Source organism: Sorghum bicolor, chromosome 7, assembly GCF_000003195.3.
Source record: "Sorghum bicolor cultivar BTx623 chromosome 7, Sorghum_bicolor_NCBIv3, whole genome shotgun sequence".
Taxonomy (NCBI): domain Eukaryota; kingdom Viridiplantae; phylum Streptophyta; class Magnoliopsida; order Poales; family Poaceae; genus Sorghum; species Sorghum bicolor.
The window spans coordinates 37,180,288-37,186,358 of NC_012876.2; positions in this window are offsets into that span (position 1 = coordinate 37,180,288).

Below are 6,071 nucleotides of genomic sequence, written 5' to 3' on the forward strand. Positions count from 1 at the left end.
CTTCCCTTATAATATGGGGTAAAGTGTTGTGTTATATCATGTCTTAGTGAATCCAGCATTAAGATATATATATATATATATCCATGATTTAAATAGCGCGCGAAATTAACGCTATAGCATCACTATAGCGGCCACAGACAACTGACGCGATGATATCATCCATTTTCACGCTATACACGCTTTTGGCGCTAAAGCGCGCTATAGCGCCGCTAAGCACGTTTAGCGCCATAGCGCCGCTAATGTCCCGCTTTTCTTGTTTCGCTGGCTGGTATCAAAAAATCAGTGACCCAGTCAAATTTAGCCCAATTAGGGCCCATATTCGTCACTATTCCAGGCCATCTGGACGAGTGCAAACCCTACAACGCTTGGTCACGCTTGGTCGCTGGCCTCTGACCTCTCCCTTGCGGCGGCGGCTAGGATACGGCGATTGGAAGGCGTCGGCTTGCCGGCAAGGCGACGGTAGCGGGTGAGGGACAGGCGGAGGCAAGGCTACGGCGGTAGCGGAGGTACGGGAGGAGGCAAGGCTGCGGTGGCGGCTTGGGAGCTGGGCGACGTTGGGTGAGGAATGGCAGGAGGCGGCGCTACTACGGCGGTTGGGCACTAGGGCACCTGAGGTTTCTGTGACCTGCGTGCTACCTCGTCAAGAAGCCCAACAATGTCGGAACCAGATGGCACTGCACCGGCGCAAACCCTAGGCATGTTTCCTTTCCCGGTTTCCCCTATTCTTCTTTTATAGCAATGACTGGGCAATTAATCCATGCGATGAATTGACATGTGTAGATGACAGATCACTAGATAAATGATGGGAATCGGTTTTGTGTTATTTTTTTGTTGCAAGAACAGAAATAGACAATCAGTACTTACTACTTAGTTAAATAGTTTAATAATTTAATTGTTATGTGAATTGCTGATTGTCATGCTTAAATCTACAAGATCAAGAACCCCATAATATTGTCATGCTTCACAATGCACAATGCACATTTGTAGGCTTTTCCAGCACTGCATCAACAGCCAATCTGCCCAACCAAATAGAAGAAACTGTTAGTGAGCCCTCTGACCCAGCATGGAAGCACTGCACGATGCCAGATGTCACTAAGAAAGGTTCTCTTAAGTGCAATTATTGCAGCAATGTGTACAATGGTGGGATTACTAGAATCAAGTACCACCTTGGTAAAGTTTCTGGCTTTGGTGTTGCAAAGTGCACCAAAGTTCCTTCTGATGTGCAAGAGCAAATGGTGAATCTTTTGTCAAAAAAGTTGGATAGCAAGCAAAAGAAAAAGCAGGAGAAGGATGAAGATAGAGCAGTGGTTGATCTGAGCCACTCTGAAGGAGAGGATAGTGATGGTGATGGAAACTCTGTAATTGTGTTGAAGAAGGTGAGTAGCAAAGGTGGTTCTTCAGGTGGACCAATCGACAAATTCTGTAAACTAACACCAGAAGAAGTAGTTGCTGCAAGGAAGGGAAAAGGCAGTGCTGAAAATAAGGTTCAGTCCAAGCTATCTACTGAAAAAAGAGAAGAGAAGAGGGACAGGGCATGTGAGTATATCTGTCAGTTCTTTGATGAAGCAGGTATCCCACACAACACTGTTACACTTCCTAGCTTTGAGCTTATGCTAGAGGCTGTTGGAGACTTTGGCAGAAATTTGAGAGGCCCAACTCCTTATGAAATGAGTGGCAAGTTCTTGCAGAAGAGAAAGAAGAAGGTGCAAGAGTCATTGAAATCTCACCAAGAGTCTTGGGAACTACATGGATGCTCAGTCATGACTGATGCTTGGACAGACAAGAGAGACAGAGGTGTGATGAACTTGGTAGTTCATAGTGCATATGGTGTATGTTTTCTGGATTCAGTGGATTGTTCATCTGTCAAAAAAGATGGTAGATATATATTTGAATTGGTGGATATGTGTATAGAGGAATAGGGGTACATAATGTAGTACAAGTTGTGACTAACAATGCAAGACCAAATGAGGCAGCTGCAAGTTTGCTGAGAGCAAAGTACCCCTCTATTTTTTGGAATGGTTGTGCTGCCCATACTCTTGACCTCATCTTAGAAGACATAGGTAAGATGCCAAAAGTAGCAGCAACAATTAGTAAAGCAAAGAGCCTCATTGTTTTCCTCTATGCCCATACTAGGGTTTTGAACCTCATGAGGAAGTATTTGTCTAGAGATTTAGTGAGGTGTGGTGTAACAAGATTTGCCACAGCTTACCTCAACTTGAAGAGCTTGCTTGAAAACAAGAAGCAACTTCTGAGGCTTTTTAGAGAGGATGAGCTCAATGAATTGGGGTACCTAAAGAGTGTGAAAGGGAAGAAAGCACACAAGATTGTGACCTCTGACACTTTCTGTAAAGGAGTTGAAACAGCTGTTAATTATTTTGAGCCATTAGCCATTGTGTTAAGGAGAATGGACAGTGATGTGCCAGCCATGGGGTTCTTGTTTGGCTATCTACTAGAGGCTAAGGAGGAGATCTCTAGGAGGTTCAACAATGACAGAAAAAAGTTTGAGGAAGTTTTCCAGTACATTGACAAAAGGTGGGACAGTAAGCTTAAGACACCATTGCATAGGGCTGGTTACTACTTGAACCCTTTCTACTATTACCAAAACAAGAAGAGTATAGAGGAGAATGAATCATTTAGAGATGGTGTCATAACTTGCATCACCAAGCTTGTTCCAGATGAAGACACTCAAGACTTGATTATTGAGGAGTTCCAAAAGTTTCAGGATGCAGAAGGATCATTTGGCAAAGACATTGCTAAAAGCCAGTGCAAGAACATTCATTTTGATCCTAGTATGTAAAATGGTCAAACTGCCTAAGAAATTTTTTTCAAGAATTATTAGCTAACTGCCTAACTCTAACTGTGACTCCTAATTAAGCTAAGTGGTGGCTCAACCATGGAAGTAGTGCACCAAACCTAAGAAAGTTGGCTGCAAGAATTCTATCTCTCACCTGCAGTTTATCAGCCTATGAGAGATGCTGGAGTATATTTGAACAAGTTGTTGTCCTGGTAGTTAGCTAATATGTTCATCAGCCATACTGTTCTTGGAGTATGACAATATGTTCTTGATGCAGGTGCACAAAAAGAGACGCAATAGGCTGCTGCATGATAGAATGAGGGATCTAGTCTACATCAAATTCAACTCAATGCTGAGGCAAAAGAAGGCTAACAAGGACAAAGATCCCCTGGAGAAACTTGTTGTTGATGCATTAGAGGATGAGGACAATGAGTGGATTACTTGCCTAGAGCCAACAGAAGTAGATCCAGAGAATGAGGGAGAAACTGGAGCTGGAGGATCATCACAGGGAACTGCAGCTGCACCTCAAAGAGAAGAAACAAGGAGGGGAGGATCCAGGAATAAGAAGAGGAAGAGGTTGATCCCTAGTTCTTTAGAAGATGAAGAGCAATTTGCCCCATCTTATGATGGAGAAGATGACACTGCAATGCATCCTTGTTTCAGTTCTGATCTTGGTTTAGATTCAGAAGGACAACATAGTGACTGAACAATGATTGCACTTACCAGTTTACCACTAATGCTTATGCTGTTAGCTAGACAATGATTGAACTGTTCTTGTGGTTAGCTCTTAGCTGGATAAGTGGTCAGGTCATGAGATGAACTTATTTGTTTTGAGTTTTGACTTGCTGCTGGTTGTTTGGTTTGCACTCCTACTGAAATGTTGATTGACATATATTCTGCTCGATTCCATTTGAATAGCGCGCAATAGCGCCGCTATAGCGCCTAGTTAGCGTTGATAGCGGCAGCACGCTATGGCGTATTGCAGCTGCTATAGCAGCCCTATAGTGCCGCTATAGCGTGCGATAAAGCGTCTATAGCACCTCAAATAGGCTCACGCGAAATGAAATAGCCCGCGATCAAAAACATTGATATATATATAAGTTGACTCTATAAATAAATACAGGGATCACTGGATACTTATTGAGATTAAGATCAAGGACCAATGTATATGTGTCTAGGACTCAGTGAGAAAAGAGCTGGCAATGTACCAAGACATGATAGACATGATCCAGAGGTACGTTATATCATTCTTTAAACATCGGACACGCTATTTTACATTACAATGCTATACCTAATCAACGACTGACTTATTGGGTAGAGCTTGGGCTTGGTTCGTACAAAGATATCGTACGAATCTGAAAGAGCCACTTCCCACTCCTATTCTACATAGGTGGGTGCCCAGACAGCCATATGGTACCAATTTATGTGGATACTATGTTTGCAAGTACATGCAGTGTACCAAATTTACACCTTCTAAACAGATGCTCAAAGTAAGTAACATGTGAATACATTAAATTCATATCTTATTTATTTGGTGAAACAAGATAAATCTTATGTATATTAATATCTTTTCCTTTAATTAATGCAAATGGAAGGAGTGGAAATTGAAAGAACAAGTGTTCGACCACACAATACTCGTCGCAATCCAGGAGACGATCGCAGGTTTCATCAACGATCATGTCATCCCGGAAGACGCCGAGTTCCACTAAAACCCTAGGTTGGGATTGAATAGTGCAAACTAGGACGAACACTTGTATGAGCTTTGAGTGGAGGGCAAACATTTATACAACCTTTAACTGGTGGCCGAACACTTAATTACTTGTATATTATAGTAAATGTAATGTGTATGTATGTTATGACTGGCAACACCTATACAAGGCGAGATAGGGCAACTAGTGGCTGATTAAGGGGGTCTGTGCTACGCACAGCTGCCCAGCCAAGGTAGCAACAGACTTTGAGAAATCTTAGTTATTTTTAGAAGTCCTAGTTATTTAATTCTGTTTACAGAGGGTTATTAGATACAGTTTGTTAGGAACTCAGATTTCCTTATCCTACTATATATAAAGACTATAAGAGTTCAACTCGGTTAATGAAAAGGGCTTAGCCTAGGATTGAGATTATATCTCCCTAGGGCGCCTGGCACCTCCTCTCTCCTCAAGCTTTTGCATCTATAGCTCCTAGCCACGGCTCCAGCTCGCCGACGTCTGCTGCGCTCTCGCCTGCCTACATCCCCTCCCTACTTCCTTCGCAGCAAGACACGTCGTAACAACCTGGTATCAGACTCCATGGCGACCTCCGGGGACTCCTCAGCGATGGCCCCTCCACCCATCACTGCGCCTCCTATCGCGCCCCCCCTAGCGCCTCGCTGCCGCTGGTCCAGGCCTTTGGCACCATTGTGCCCGCCGGGTCGGCCATGCCTCCTGCTGTCACCGCGGCGGAGGCCCTTCAAGCCCTGACGGCGGCCATCACCTGTCTCCAACTTCAGATGACGACCATCAACCACCAGCTGGCCGACCAGGGCGTGCGACTATCGGCGCTTGACGGTCGACCCGCCCTGCCACAGTTCGGGTTGCCGGGGTTCGGCAACCTGCCTCCCTTACCAGCGACATCAGCCCCGGCGATGTCCGAGATACCGGCGGCGGTCGACTCTGCCAGGCTTGCCTTGTCGACCGCCCCGCTGTCGTCCCCGGCGGCGCAGGGCTCGCGGCTCCCTCCCCCACCACACCCGTGGGGGTGCCAATCCACTAGATCAGCTTTCCGCACTCACCATCGCCAGTGCCCTCATTTTCGTCGGTCATGCAGCCCCTGCCCCAGGCGCCGACTGTGCACATGTCGGCGGCAGCCCCATACCACACCTCCCCTTCACCGGAGTGGGAGGGCAACGCGGTGCGCCGGTACCATAAGCTCATGTTTCCTGTCTACGATGGCGCGGAGGACCCGCTTGGGTGGCTCAACACGTGCGAGCAGTTCTTCCGTGGCCAACAGACGCGGGAGGCCGACAAGGTGTGGCTGGCCTCATACCACCTCAAGGGCGTAGCACAGCAGTGGTTCCTGGTCCTGGAGAGTGACATCGGCCGACCATCCTGGCCGGAGTTTCGCCGCTACTGTCAGGAACATTTCGGGCCAGCTCTCAGCACCAACCACCTCTCAGAGTTGGCCCGCCTTCCGTTCGGGGTGTCAGTTGAAGCCTATATGGCGGCGTTCTAGGCTCGTGCGGCGCATGCGGGCGAACTATCCTTGCTGCAAAAGGCTCGGCTCTTCACTGGGGGACTACCAG